Consider the following 15154-nt stretch of genomic DNA (forward strand, 5'->3'; position numbering starts at 1 on the left):
TACCAAAAGATTTTGCATATTCTAACGATCACCCTCCTCTGTGAGTTCATCTTCTCGCCTTTCCCCATCACTCACTACTGTCCAGGTAGACTATTCTTCTGTTACTCACAAACATCAAACATTTTCCCAGCTGAAGTCTGTCATTATTGTTCTTCCTTCTGTCTACAATGCTCCCCTGGGCATTTGTCAACACTCTCATCCTTCAGGGCTCAGTCACCTCCTCAGAAAGGCTTTCCCTGACAAACTTCACTACAAGTCTCCTGCTCCTTTGTTGATCTCGATAATCCCAAACTTTCTAGAAACTACCACAGTCTATAATTATCTTCTTTATCTATTTAATAATTCTCTCGTACACTAGGAAGTAACTTTCATGAGATCAGAGAACTTGTCATGACTCCATGCTAGCATGTGACACATAGAATGTGCTCAGTAAATATTTTTTGACTGCTAGAATGAATGGTGGAAGAGAGAAAGGAGAAACTGACTGAGCTGTACATATTGAAGGCTGGTATTCTCAAAGGTAACTTTGAGCACTTCCCTGGTGGCGCAGTGGTTGAGAGTCCGCCTGCTGATGCAGGGGACACGGGTTCGCACCCCGGTCCGGGAAGATCCCATATGCCGCGGAGCGGCTGGGCCCGTGAGCCATGGCCGCTGAGCCTGCGCGTCCGGAGCCTGTGCCCCTCAACGGGAGAGGCCGCAACGGTGAGAGGCCCGTGTACCAGTAAAAAAAAAAAAAGGTAACTTTGACTATATACAATTTTACCCCTGTATATTTAGAACACATCTCCTAAGTAAGATATACTACTACTGCAATCTTTTCTGTGTAACCTGTTATTAGGCTTATAGAAACTCAATGAGATTAAAATGCATAATAGGCACTTTTTAAAACATTAAGCACTCTGCAAATGTTATATGTATTTCTATTATTACATATTTTCATTCATGTTGTATCCTTTTATATTAATACTGGTATGTAACATAACAGAGTACTCATGTAATAGAATGGTTTTAGAGACAAGGAACAGAACGTCCATTTCAAGTCTTGGTTCAACATATGAAAAGTCCTACAGATAGGGCAGACTAACCAGGACACAGAATCTGTTTCTTTGTGATTCTCCTGTCCCTCCTTTTTTCTCTCCGTTGACTTCATCCTTGAGCTGGTAGTGAAAAGGCTACCATAGTCTGCCATGACATGTCCACAGCCAAGCCATCTTTTTCCATGGCTTTCTGTTTTCCAAATACCCTCAGCAAACATCCCATCCTGTCTCCTTTGCTTACACGGAGTCATATGCCATTTCCTGAACCAATTCTTTTGTCCAGGAATGGTTGGCTGTCTTATGCCTGAGTTCCTACACCAATTATTATCAAAGACATAGAAGACAAATCAGACTCATTTTGGAGCTGGAGACAGGTTTGCTTCCCCTGAAGCACTGGTGTTACAAGGAGTAAATGTAAATGCCTAAGGGTAAACCAGGCAGAAAGGTGCAATACATTCACTATGTTTATGAAGATTATGTGGCTTAAGGCAGGTAGAGCACTTAGATAATACCTGGGATATGGAAAAATGCTCAATAACCACTCTTTCATTGGGAGGAAAACAAACCTATCTTTCTAAATAAAATTATAGAAGTTTGGGGAACAAAGAATTGATGTCAAACCAAGGGAAATTATGGTCTCATATAAACTATTCTGTAGATTTTTTTGCTTGACCTGAGGTTAGGTATTATTGTATATTTTCCATTTGGATTTTGGTCAGTCAATATGTTTTAGTATCTACACCATGCAAGACATGATTTAAAATGCTGCATAAGACATTAAGTCTAAAATATAGCTTTCTCTAGGGGCTTGGAAGCCTAACACATGACATATGTTCTAAGTCAATGTACAATAATATTTTGAGTTAAGTGCTAAATAAGTTGAGGTATATCAACATGCAAAAATAATATGAGGTAAATACTAATATTTGTATTAATGTAAATATGCATATATAATATATATTTATGTAGTAATAGAAATACTAAATAAGTGGTTGACCACAGCAGTGTTTAAGAGCCTGGACACTAGATCCATTCAAACCCAGGGTTTGAATCCTGACTCTTGGAATAGTATCTGGGATTAGTACTCCTTCCCTAGCTTTAGTCCTCTCACCTGTAAAATGTACCTATCTCACTGGGTTGTTTTAAGGGTTAAATTAAATGAGCTAATCCAATAAGTATTGTCATTGCATCTGCCCATGGTGAGTGTTCCATAAAGGTTAGTTACTCTTAGAATCACCATCCTTGTTATGGTTTGGTTTTAAAGAATTCCAGAAAAAGAAATCAACTGAAATAGATGGGATTTGCTCTTAGTCTTAAAGTAAGTGTAGGATTCAAACAGGAGACGAGATAGCTGGCCATGTAATCACGAGTCGCACTTGGGAACTCAGTAAGTGGCCCAAACTGTCTAGGGGTGGAAATCCATGTAATAACAGATCATATTTGCAATCCATATTTGCAATCACAATCCTTCCATTTTTAAATTTAAATAGCTATTATTTCCCCTCACTCCCACCCACAACTCAGTTCACATCTGCTTTCTTTTTAACAAGCAGGGAAACTGAAACTGGTAATTAAGTACCTCAAATCCCTTTTCAGAATGAGGCATATTCCAAAAGGGAAGAGGGTGATGATGGGGTAAAAATAAAGAACTTAATAAAATGACTTGCTTAGAGTTATCTGACCAGTAAACAGCAGGGATGAAACCGGACAAGAACTGGAGCCTCCTAATTCCTGAACTTTTTGTTTCCTGTGACACCTGACTCCCTCCATGTAAGGGAATTATGAGATAGGAGATTGGTAAGGAGCACCTCTGGAGAGTGCAACGGTCAGGAGCTCAGGTGAACACATAGGAATTGATCCATTATGTTCTAAGGGACCACACAGTGTAGTGGGGAGGTGCACAGGTCTGGTTAAAACCTCAGTTCCTCCTCTTACATGGTTCTGTGACTTTGGGTAAGTTATTTAACCTTTCTGTATCTCATTTCCCTCATCCATAAGAAGGGGATAAAATGATGGTATGTATCTCATAGAGTGGTGATGATTAAAGGAAACAATGCATGTAGACTACATAAAACAGTGCTTAGAACATAGAAAACACTCAATAAATGTTAGCGATTATTACTTAGAAAGATGGAAGGACCTATATTTTAGAGCATCTGCTGTTTTTATTTGCCCCACCCCCTCACTCTGGCCCCTTGCCTCTAGGGAGGGCATGCAACTCAGAGTTCTATGGCTCCCTTGTCAATGCCTTTGACATTTGCTTTTCCAGCTCTAGGAAAAGTGCTCCCAAAGAAGGAGATGGTCCCTACTTCACTGAAATTGCTGAAATCACTCCAGGGAAGCAATCACCTACCTCATCAAACCCATACCAGCTACACAACTCGTAGAGCCCAGTGCAAAATGAAAATGTGGGGCTTCTTGTTCAAAATGTATTAAGAATTCCAAGACAGCAACACAGAGCATTAAACCAAGTATGGGACCCTTCTGAGCCCATGTACAGGTTGCACACCCATGAAGCCAGGCTTGCAGATGCTTTAAACTTTCTACTTCACCTTTTTGTCTTCCTTTGGAGTCATCTTTTTATGACTCTTGCCCCAAACACCTGGCAGAAAGTGTTTCTCTTGCCCTTGATCTTTGCATTAAACTTGCTTTGCATTTTGGAATCCAAATACCTGGAGAGAAATTTGGATTCCACCCCTACTAGCCTGTACACTCATAGGAATGATGCTTAACTCTCTTTAATTCTATTTTCTCATTTGAAAATTGAGGATAATGATAATCATAGCAACTTATAGACTTACTATGGGTATTGAAAGAGCTAATAATTTAAAAATTTTTAAATAGTATCTAACACAGTGGTTCTCCACCCTGGCTGCATATTAGAATCACCTTAGCACTGTTAAAAAGTGCCGCTGTCTGGGCCCCAGCCACGACCAATTATACCAGAGCCTTTGGGGGTGAGGCCAGGACAACTATAGTTTTAAAAAGCCCCTCAAGAGATTTGAATGAACAGGAGGGTTGGGGACCACTGGTCTTGTGTATGACGAGTGCTCAATAATAAATAATAAGAATAAATAATAAATGCTATAATAAATTTTAAAATATAAATAGTATAATAATAAATAATGTTGGCCAGTTATTATACAGCTTGCTAAACAAAGAAGTAAAATGTCCTATAGTTCAGTTTTCCCCCTGGATCAACTATGCATCTGGCTTCTTTCTCCCATTCTCATGTGCTTTGATCCAGCATGTACCTGCAACCAATATAAATCAAAACAAAAGATGTCTTGCGGTGTTCCCGCTGAGACAAAGGTACCTTTGAATACAGGTCTTTCCATTAACCCAGAGATGAGAGGGGAAATGTCAATTCCTCCAACAGGGCTCCTTCCTTTGATATCAGGGTGGTGTATATTCCAAAAGCTCTGTGCTCTGCAGGTTTCGGGGGGCAGGGAGGACTTCAATCGAGTCACCAGAGATCCCTAAATAATGCAAAGCAAAGAGAGACAAGGAGGTGGTGAGAATGTTAATTTCTTAAGCTTGTATTTCTCTCCCATCAGAGTGGATAATCATCTCTTTGAAAATGCCCTTGTGTCATATTTATGATGGTGACACATCCATTATGAATACAGTAGCTCATTTGCAATGTGACCTGACAAATATTGATGTGTTCTAGGCTACATTTAATTTCAAGGCAACTAAAATCATTTGTGTTTCTTAGTAACCGGGAAGGGTTCTGATCACATGGAGCTTAAAATAGTAGGGTCCTTTATGACTCGTCCTTCATAGTGAATCTACTAATCGGGACCTGGACAGGTGTTGAGGGAGGAGCTGGAGGAGTGGTCAGCTGAGTCAATTTGACCTTGAGGTCATGAGGATCTCACTCTCAAGCTGAGGTTCATAGATACATTGTTGGAGGGGAGCTGGCTGAGTTAGTCACAAACAGTTTCTTAACTGATATCCATTGACCATCTCCTCCAGCTAAATAATAGGGTTACAGATCCACAGCTCCTGGGACTCAGAATATAAAAGCCGATTTGTGGAGGCCCTCAAAGGCCCAAGTCCCAGCATCCAAGAGTCAAATATATGTTACATTTGCTGAGCCTGTGGGTCTAAGAGAAAAGAGCAGATCCTGCCCAGAGCTATTTATGTTCTAGTTGGCTCCCTAAATTCTAAGCACCTGAGAAGGCAATTCTTAAGCGATATTACAAGATAACACAGATTTAGAGGGCAAAAGAATTATCATAGTCAGGACAGTGTTTTTAATAAGTTTTGAAACCATTGTGAGTCCTGAAGTTAATTTAGTAGGTCAAGACAAACATTTCCTTTTAGAATAGAATAGACTAGATCGAAGTAGACTAGATCAGAGTGCTTTCCTTTCAGTTAAGTAAATTGTTAGGATTGAGTATTGTTTTCAGAAAGTTTAGCTTCATTTATCTATGTTTATGTGTGTGCATGTTAGGTCTCAATGTAGAATGGAATTTTTTGCTGTGGTTCAAGGTCCAAAAGATTGAAATTCACCATATTAGTAGACAGTGTCTATTCAGGGCAGAGTTTACAAACTGGGGACTTGCAGGATACATATGGCCCATTAGGAGTGAGTGAATTGGGAGTTTTATTATTATTGTTGTTATTTTGTTCTGTGGTTCACAAAAAGAGGTTGTGAAAAAATATGAGTTGATGGCCAGCAGTTAAAAGTCAGGAACTTTTATCTTTTAAAAAGACAAATTTTTCAGTTTCTCTTCAAATACCAGAATATCTAGAAATAATGAATCTGAATTCTCACAGGCCGGGATAGCCCAGGTAAACTGTTTTCCCCAAAATGAAAAATCTGATAGGTAAGTCAAGTGGATCCATTTCTATAATATTTTCTATCTCTGGGTCCTTTGAGTTGACAGTGATTTTTTATCTGCCATATGCTCCTGCCTCAACCTACATTTCTGGCCTTATCACTCACCCATCTTCTGTTCTAGCCAAATTAGAGAGTTAACTTACCCAAGGATAGTTCCCACCATCCTCTGACTGTTGCACTCTCTCCTCCCCAGCCCCTCTGTCAATTGAATGAAACATTTACCAAAGCCCAATTTAACTATATAGACCTATATAGACCTTCCAGAAAGTCTTTCTACCTCTTTCTTTATCTCTGGTAATTCCTATCCCTGAATTCCACATTGTACTTCTTTACTGGTCTTGCAGTACTCATAATTCTCTAAGATATATCATCCTTATTTATCATCATCTGTCTCTCTGAGTAGGTCATGAGCTCGCTGAATGCAGAAACCATGTCACATTTGTCTCTGCTTTCCCATCCCATTGCTCAGACCAGTGAATTGCATAAAGCAGATACTCAATAGTTGTTTGACAAATTGCATTACAAAAGACTTCAACATAAGGTTATTAGTTGCAGCATTGTTTGATATAGCAAAAAAATTGAAAACAATCCAACTGTCCATCAGTTGAGTTTTAATAAATCAGCTATGCCACCTCTATACAATGGAATATTCTAAGGCTATGGAAAATGATTTATATCTATTTTTGGTGACGTAGAAAGATGTTCAGGACATAATACTAAGTAAGAAAGCAATTGACAGAACCGTAGAGAGCACATTATCCAAATAATTTTTAAATAGACACTACTAGGTATAGAAAAGATCTGAAAGGATATTCATTCACCTCACAGATGTTTCCTGAATGCCTACTATGAGTTAATGACTATTCTAAGAGCTGTATGTATAAGAGTAAACAAAGCGAAATGTCTATGCACGTGGAGTTAGCATTCTACTAGGGGAGGGGATAGAGAGAAAAAGCTGTATTTAAGATAATAATAAGTGGAACAAAGAGAAGTAAAACAGGAATACTGAATAAAGAGTGATATGGCTGGTGCAGGGAACATTTCAATATTATTTAAGGTGTTTAAGAAACACCTCTCTGATACGAAATTATTTGCCCAGAAACCTGAAATAAGACAATAAGTCATGTAGGTTTCTGAAGGAAAGGATTCCAGGCAGAGGGAACAGCAAGTGTAAAGGTCCCAAGGTACAAGTGTACTTGGTGTGGCAGGATAGAGTAAGTAAAAGGAGAGAAGGTTGGAGACGAGACAAGCAAATTAATGGGAAACCATGTTATGTAATGCCCTCTAAGGGAGTTTGACTTTTATTCTGAGTAGAGTGAAAAGACTGGCAGGCTTTCCAAAAATTATCAAGAAATTGGTAATGGACATATTAAGTTTGAGATGCCTATAGGAGTTCCAAATGGGAGGTAGAAAGTTGGATGCATGATCTAGAGTTCAAGAGTGAATTCTAGGCTGGTTTTATAGATTTAGACTGGTATTTAAATCCATGTTCTAGTTAGGTGAACCTACCTTGAAAATAAGTGTAGAAGGCAAAGAGGTCTGAGGACTGAGCCATATACTATTTTGTCATTTAGGGAATGAAAGCTTAAGAGAGTCCAGCAAAACTTAGAAGAAGGGACTACTGAGCAAAGAGATAAAGGAAAGAGCTATGTGAAGGAAGCCTAGTGGCAAAAGTATGATATCCTTAAAGAGGAGGAGGAGATAAATTCTATCAAATTCTGCTCAGGGCTTCCCTGGTGGCGCAGTGGTTGAGAGTCCGCCTGCCGATTCAGGGCACACGGGTTCGTGCCCCAGTCTGGGAAGATCCCACATGCCGTGGAGCGGCTGGGCCCGTGAGCCATGGCCGCTGGGCCTGCGCGTCCAGAGCCTGTGCTCCGCAACGGGAGAGGCCACAACAGTGAGAGGCCCGCGTACAGAAAAAAAAAAAAAAAAATTCTGCTCAAAGCTTGAACAAGAGGAGAACTGAGAAAAGGCCATTGACTTTTGTGACATGAAGATCACTGATGACCTGAATAAAAGCAATCTTGGAAGAATGGTAGGGACAAAAGTCAGAGTAAATTAGGATTTCAAGAGAGAAGGGGAGGCAGGGCTGACAGTGAGTTTATACAACTCTTTCAAAGCGCTTTCAAATTTAAGGAATATCAGACAAATTGAGACTCATTCTAGAAATCAACTGGCCTCTTCTCCACAAAAATGTCAATGTCATAAAATATAAAGAAAGGCTGAGGAAATGTTCCAGATTAAAAGAAACTAAAGAGTCATGTCCACTAAATTCTATATATGATTCTTGATTGAACCCTGGATCAGGGGAAAATTGTTATACTGAACATTATTGAAAAAAATGACAAAATTTGAATACGGATTGCATTTTAAATCAGGATGTTGTATTGATGCCAAACTTCCCAAATTTCATCATAGAATTGTAGTTATGTAATGGAATGTCCTTGCTCTTAGGAAATATATCAGAAAATGATTCAGAAAAACACAGTAAATATATATACATTTATATATATATATAAAAAATAGATTTTTATATATGCAGGGTATAGAAATATATATATTTATATACATATATATATTTCTATACCCTGCATATAAAATCTAGATGAGGGGTACATAGAAGTCCTCTGTATTATTCTTACAAACTTTCTGTAAATTTGAAATTATTTTGTAATAAAACTTTTTGAAAATGTTATAGTGGTTATTTCTGAGAAATGAAATAATGGATTTTTTTTCTATCTCCTTATCTCTATTTTCTTTACCAACAGCAGAGATCAGTTACTTTAAAACATAAGTATTTTTAATGACATTTAAAGTATTTAAGAAAACGTATCAGTTAACTTTATCGACCACTCAAAAGGGCAGTGTTTTAATGATCTGAGCAAATACTTACTTCATGAGACATATTTATCAGATTTTTTGAAGTTATAGAACAAGATTTACAACAGATCTCTACTGATGAGATTATACACCCACATATGATACCTTGTGGGCCAATGTTCACTTCTCAAGAAAAAGGAAGTTAATACATTGGGATATTGCTTTAAGTATTTTAATGTTAATTATAATGATAATGCACTAAAATGAATTAATAATTTTGAATTTTTCTTCATTGAATTGCCAGAGGTTTCTTTAGGGCTTAAATTATTATTTCTATGTTTTATGTGTTGGCTTTACCATCACAGAGGAGAAATATGAAAAAGCAATTAACTATATCCTCCAGTCTCCCTGAGAAACTGCTGTAGGGAATCTGTGAAAGAAGGGGCAGAGTTAGCACTATCACAGAAGATCTGTTTAATCAGATTCTCACTCTGGGGAAAATCTGGTTTAAAACCCCATGGCCATGCCTCTCTCTCGCCCTGTCACAGCTCACCCTTCCCCCTCCCCATATCCTCAAGTCCGTTCTCCAGTAGGTCTGTGTCTTTATTCCTGTCTTACCCCTAGGTTCTTCATGACATTTTTTTTTCTTAAATTCCGGTGCTTTGTAACCACCTGGAGGGGTGGGATAGGGAGGGTGGGAGGGAGGGAGACGCAAGAGGGAAGAGATATGGGAACATATGTATAACTGATTCACTTTGTTATAAAGCAGAAACTAACACACCATTGTAAAACAATTATACTCCAATAAAGATGTAAAAACAAAAACAAAATCCCCATGGCTATCAGAACAAGCTTGCCATTATCATGTAACAGATTTGTGGTGGAAACTCAATGGCCACTTGTTGATTAATTGTCAAGAAAGGGAAGAAAGTTTATATCAGAGACAACTTGACTTTGCAAGATCTAGCAAGTTTACCATCAACTCTCACCGACATAGAGTGTAAAATATTGGCCATAGTGTTAGGAGGCTGAGTGGAATTTTTTTAAATGTCAATCCATCTAACAAGAAGGATAAGATAACTTTGTTGACCACAAGCCTAAGAGCACTTTATTGACTTAACAGCCAAGTAAGAAAAAAAAATGAGGGGGAAAAAAAAGTAACCAGTTAAAGTAGGTAGAGTGACAATACTTTGCTATCAAGATTTGTAATTCTTGGGGCTTCCCTGGTGGCACAGTGGTTGAGACTTCGCCTGCCAATGCAGGGGACACGGGTTCGTGCCCTGGTCCGGGAAGATTCCACATGCCGCGGAGCGGCTGGGCCTGTGAGCCATGGCCGCTGGGCCTGCGCATCCAGAGGCTGTGCTCCGCAACGGGAGAGGCCACAACAGTGAGAGGCCCGCGTACCGCAAAAAAAAAAAAAAAAAAAAAGATTTGTAATTCTTGATAGCAAAACAGCAATTGAACTAATTTAAATTAAGCCTTTAAAAATAATTAGAGAAATATTTTTAGAATTATTATAGGTATTTTTGAAGGTGTTTAATAATATATGTGTGTTAGTGCCTGTATCTCAATTTCAGTTTCTGGCAACACGGTAGACTAAATAATCTAACTGACTCTCGACTAAAAGTAAGTAAAAGTAAATACAAATATGAATATCTATTTTACTGCTTTGACAAATTGGCAAGAAGGTACGAATTCTCCAGAGACCTAAAGTTAAGGGAAAACAAGAGTCCAACATGGTAAGCAGAGCACCAGAGCTCACCTTTACCCCAAGGGCAACTTCTGAACCCAAATAACTCTGAACTTCACTTTCCACGGCCTCACAGAGAATGAAGACATAGAAAAATCTCTCAGAGTGGGACGCCTACTAGGAGATTCCACACATTAACCTGAGCTAGAAAATTACACCGTCAGCAGGCAAACTAGAAATAAAATTGTACCTCTCAGGAGTAGAAAATAAAATTAGCCATCTAAACCTTGTTTCTGGATGAAAGCCAGGAGGAAATATCTAAAAATTAAGAAGAAAAGTGCACACATATACAAAAAAAAATTAAGTTTCCATAAAGGATAGACAGTTGAAATATGTACATCTTTAAAAGATAGCATTTGCAATAGTACCAACAAATGAATCTAACCAAAGTTGCACAAGACCTTAACAACATCAAAAACCTGTGAAACTCTATGGAAACATATTAAAAAAGAGCTAAATAAATGTAAAGATGTACCATGGTTCATAGACGGGAAGACTCAGTATTATAAAAATATTGCTTCTCCCCAGATTGATCCATATATTCAATCTGAATAGTTTTTACTTTGAAATTTGGCAAAAAATTATGATTTAAACAGAGGACAAAGAACAAAAATAGTCAAAACATCCCATAATAGGAAATATATAGAGACGATATTTGCCTTACCAGGTATTAAGAGTTATAAAAATCTAATATTTATGATAAAGTGGTATTGGTCCAGGGATAGATGAATAGACTGTTGGAACTGAGTGGAGAGCTCAGAAATATATCCACACACCTATGGAAGTTCGATTGACAGACTAGTGGGAAACAGGGATTTTTCTATAAATAGTTCTGAAACAAAATTGACTCCTAACTAAAGCAAGACAATTCCATAGGAATTAAAGACCTAAATGTGAACAGCAACAGTATAACAATTTTAGAAGGCAATATAAAAAAATCTTCACCATTCTGTCCAAGGAATTCTCCATTTTTTCTGGAGTTGATCTGTAGTGGAGATAGATTTCTTAAATACGACAGAAGTAGAAACCACAAAGAGAGCTGAATTCAATTACATTAAAATTAAGAGCATCTGTTCATTTAAAACACCATGTGGTAGAGACTTGAGTACTCCCAAATATCAGTGTGGGAGTATTCTACACTTCCCAGCCTCCTTTGGGGACGAATGATGAGATGCAATTTGGACAGGAGTGACAGAAGCCACTTCCAGGCCTCGCACTTAGAAATAACCTACAGAGTCCTCAGCTTTCCTTCCTTTGCCATGTGTTTTCTTTTTTTTTTTTTTTTCGGTACGCGGGCCTCTCACTGTTGTGGCCTCTCCCAACGCAAAGGCTCAGCGGCCACGGCTCATGGGCCCAGCCGCTCCGCGGCATGTGGGATCTTCCCGGACCCAGGCACGAACCCATGTTCCCTGCGTCGGCAGGCGGACTCTCAACCACTGCGCCACCAGGGAAGCCCTGACATGTGTTTTCTAAGGCACAGCTTCAAGAGAGGACCAGTGACTAACATCAGCCTTTGTTATCCACTGAGGTTCAAGGTTTATTTGTTACTCCCGATTAGCCTATGCTATACTGATTAATAAAAGCCATAGATAAAATGATAACTACAAAGTGGAGAAGCCATTTTCAGTACATCTACTTGACAAAATATGAGCATCCAATACATTTTTTAAAGTTCTATGAATTAATAAGAAAAGGATAAACATCCCAATAGAAAAATGGGCAAAAGATTTGAACAATCTCTTTCATAATGGTCAATAACCACATAAAAGATAGCCATTCTCTAGTAAATGAGAAAATGATACCTCACCGTTTTCACTCCCATCAGTAGGACAAAAATTTTTGAAGTCTGCAGACTTCCCTGGTGGCACAGTGGTTGAGAATCCACCTGCCAATGCAGGGGACATGGGATCGAGCCCTTGTCCGGGAGGATCCCACATGCTGCGGAGCAATTAAGCAACCCCGTGTGCCACAACTACTGAGTCTGCGCTCTAGAGCCCACGAGCCACAACTACTGAAGCCAGTGTGCCACAACTACTGAAGCCCACATGCCTAGAGCACGTGCTCTGCAACAAGTGAAGCCAACACCATGAGAAGCCTGTGCACTGCAACGAAGAGTAGCCCCATGGGGAGACCTTCAAGATGGTGGGAGAGTAAGACATGGATATCACCTTCCTCCCCACAAATACATCAGAAATACATCTACATGTGGAACAACTCCTAAAGAACACCTACTGAACGCTGGCAGAAGACCTCAGACCTCCCAAAAGGCAAGAAACTCCCCACATACCTGGGTAGGGTAAAAGAAAAAAGAAAAAACAGAGACAAAAGAATAGGGACGGGACCCACACCAGTGGGAGGGAGCTGTGAAGGAGGAAAGGTTTTCACACAGTAGGAAGCCCCTTCACGGGCGGAGACTGTGGGTGGCGGAGGCGGGAAGCTTCAGAGCCGCGGAGGAGAGCACAGCAACAGGGGTGCGGACGGCAAAGCGAAGAGATTCCCGCACAGAGAGATTCCCGCAAGGAGGACCGGGGCCTACCAGCACTCACCAGGCCGAGAGGCTTGTCTGCTCACCCGCCGGAGCAGGCGGGGGCTGGGAGCTGAGGCTCGGGCTTCGGTCGGAGCGCAGGGAGAGGACTGAGGTTGGCGGCGTGAACACAGCCTGAAGGGACTAGTGCGCCACAGCTGGCCAGGAGGGAGTCCGGGGAAAAGGTCTGGAGCTGCCGAAGAGACAAGAGACTTTTTCTTGCCTCTTTGTTTCCTGGTGCGCGAGGAGAGGAGATTAAGAGCGCCGCTTTAAGGAGCTCCAGAGACGGGCGCGAGCCACGGCTAAAAGCCCGGACCACAGAGACGGGCATGAGACGCTAAGGCTGCTGCTGCCGCCACCAAGAAGCCTGTTTGCGAGCACAGGTCACTATCCACACCTCCCCTCCCGGGAGCCTGTGCAGCCCGCCACGGCCAGGGTTCCGTGATCCAGGACAACTTCCGGGGAGGACGCATGGCACGCCTCGGGCTGGTGCAACGTCACGCCGGCCTCTGCCGCCGGAGGCTCGCCCGGCATCCGCGCCCCTCCCTCCCCCCGGCCTGAGTGAGCCACAGTCCCCGAAGCAGCTGCTCCTTTAACCCCGTCCTGTCTGGGTGGGAACAGACGCCCTCAGGCGACCTACACACAGAGGCGGGTCCAAATCCAAAGCTGAACCCCAGGACCTGTGCGAACAAAGAAGAGAAAGGGAAATTTCTCCGAGCAGCCTCAGGAGCAGCAGATTAAATCTCCACAATCAACTTGATGTACCCTTCATCTGTGAAACACCTGAATAGACAACGAATCATCCCAGATTGAGGACATGGACTTGGGAGCAACTATATGTATATTTTTCCCCTTCTTCTCTTTTTGTGAGTGTGTATGTGAATGCTTCTGTGAGTAATTTTGTTTGTATAGCTTTGCTTTTACCATTTGTCCTTGGGTTCTGTCTGCCCGTTTTTTGTTTTTTTTTTTAATATAGGTTTTAGCGCTTCTTATCATTGGTGGATTTGTTTTTTGGTTTGGTTGCTCTCTTCTTTCTTTGTTTCTTTTTTATTACTTTTTAATTTATTTTTAATAATTGTTTTTTCATTTTTTATTTTAATAACTTTTAAATATAATTTTTCTCCCTTTCTTTCTTTCTTTCTTTCTCTCTCTCTCTTCCTTCCTTCCTTCCTTTCTTTCCTTCTTGCTTGCTTGCTGGCTTGCTTGCTCCCTTTTATTCTGAGCTGTGTGGATGACAGGATCTTGGTGTTCCAGCCAGGTGTCAGGGCTGTGCCTCTGAGGCAGGAGAGCTGAGTTCAGGACGTTGTTCCACCAGAGACCTCCCAGCTCCACGTAATATCAAACAGCAAAAATCTCCCAGAGATCTCCATCTCAACGCCAAGACCCAGCTCCACTCAATGACCAGCAAGCTACAGTGTTGGACACCCTAAGACAAACAACTGGCAAGACAGGAACACAACCCCACTCATTAGCAGAGAGGCTGCCTAAAATCATAATAAGGCCACAGACACTCGAAAACACACCACCGGAAGAGGACTTGCCCATCAGAAAGACAAGATCTAGCCTCATCCACCAGAACACAGGCACTAGTCCCCTCCACCAGGAAGCCTACACAACCCACTGAAACAACCTTAGCCACTGTGGGCAGACACCAAAAACAATGGGAACTGTGAACCTGCAGCCTGCGAAAAAGAGACCCCAAACACAGTAAGTTAATCAAAAGAAGGACACAGAGAAACACACAGCAGATGAAGGAGCAAGTTGAAAACCCACCAGACCAAACAAATGAAGAGGAAATAGGCAGTCTACCTGAAAAAGAATTCAGAGTAATGTTAGTAAAGATGATCCAAAATCTTGGAAATAGAATGCAGAAAATACAAGAAACATTTAACAAGGACCTAGAAGAACTAAAGCGCAAACAATGATGAACAACACAATAACTGAAATTTAAAATTCTCTAGAAGGAATCAGTAGCAGAGTAACTGAGGCAGAAGACCTGGAAGATAAAAGACTTGAAATAACTACTGCAGAGCAGAATAAAGAAAGAATGAAAAGAACTGAGGACAGTCTCAGAGACCTGTGGGACAATATTAAACGCACCAACTTTCGAATTATAGGGGTCCCAGAAGAAGAAAAAAAGAAAGGAACTGAGAAAATATTTGAAGAGATTATAG

General features: G+C 40.6%; 1 protein-coding gene across 7 annotated transcripts in view; it reads right to left on the reverse strand.

Annotated features, from left to right (window-relative positions):
- Nucleotides 1-15154, reverse strand: part of TAFA1 (TAFA chemokine like family member 1) — a 774180-nt gene that overhangs the window by 606730 nt on the left and 152296 nt on the right. For all 7 annotated transcript variants that reach the window (XM_033424877.2, XM_033424876.2, XM_049715831.1 and 4 more), the window contains one exon: nucleotides 4354-4516. The gene's annotated coding sequence lies outside the window, so the exon portion shown is untranslated. The remainder of the gene's footprint in view (nucleotides 1-4353; nucleotides 4517-15154) is intronic.

This window comes from Orcinus orca, chromosome 10 (assembly GCF_937001465.1).
Source record: "Orcinus orca chromosome 10, mOrcOrc1.1, whole genome shotgun sequence".
NCBI classification, from domain to species: Eukaryota; Metazoa; Chordata; class Mammalia; order Artiodactyla; family Delphinidae; genus Orcinus; species Orcinus orca.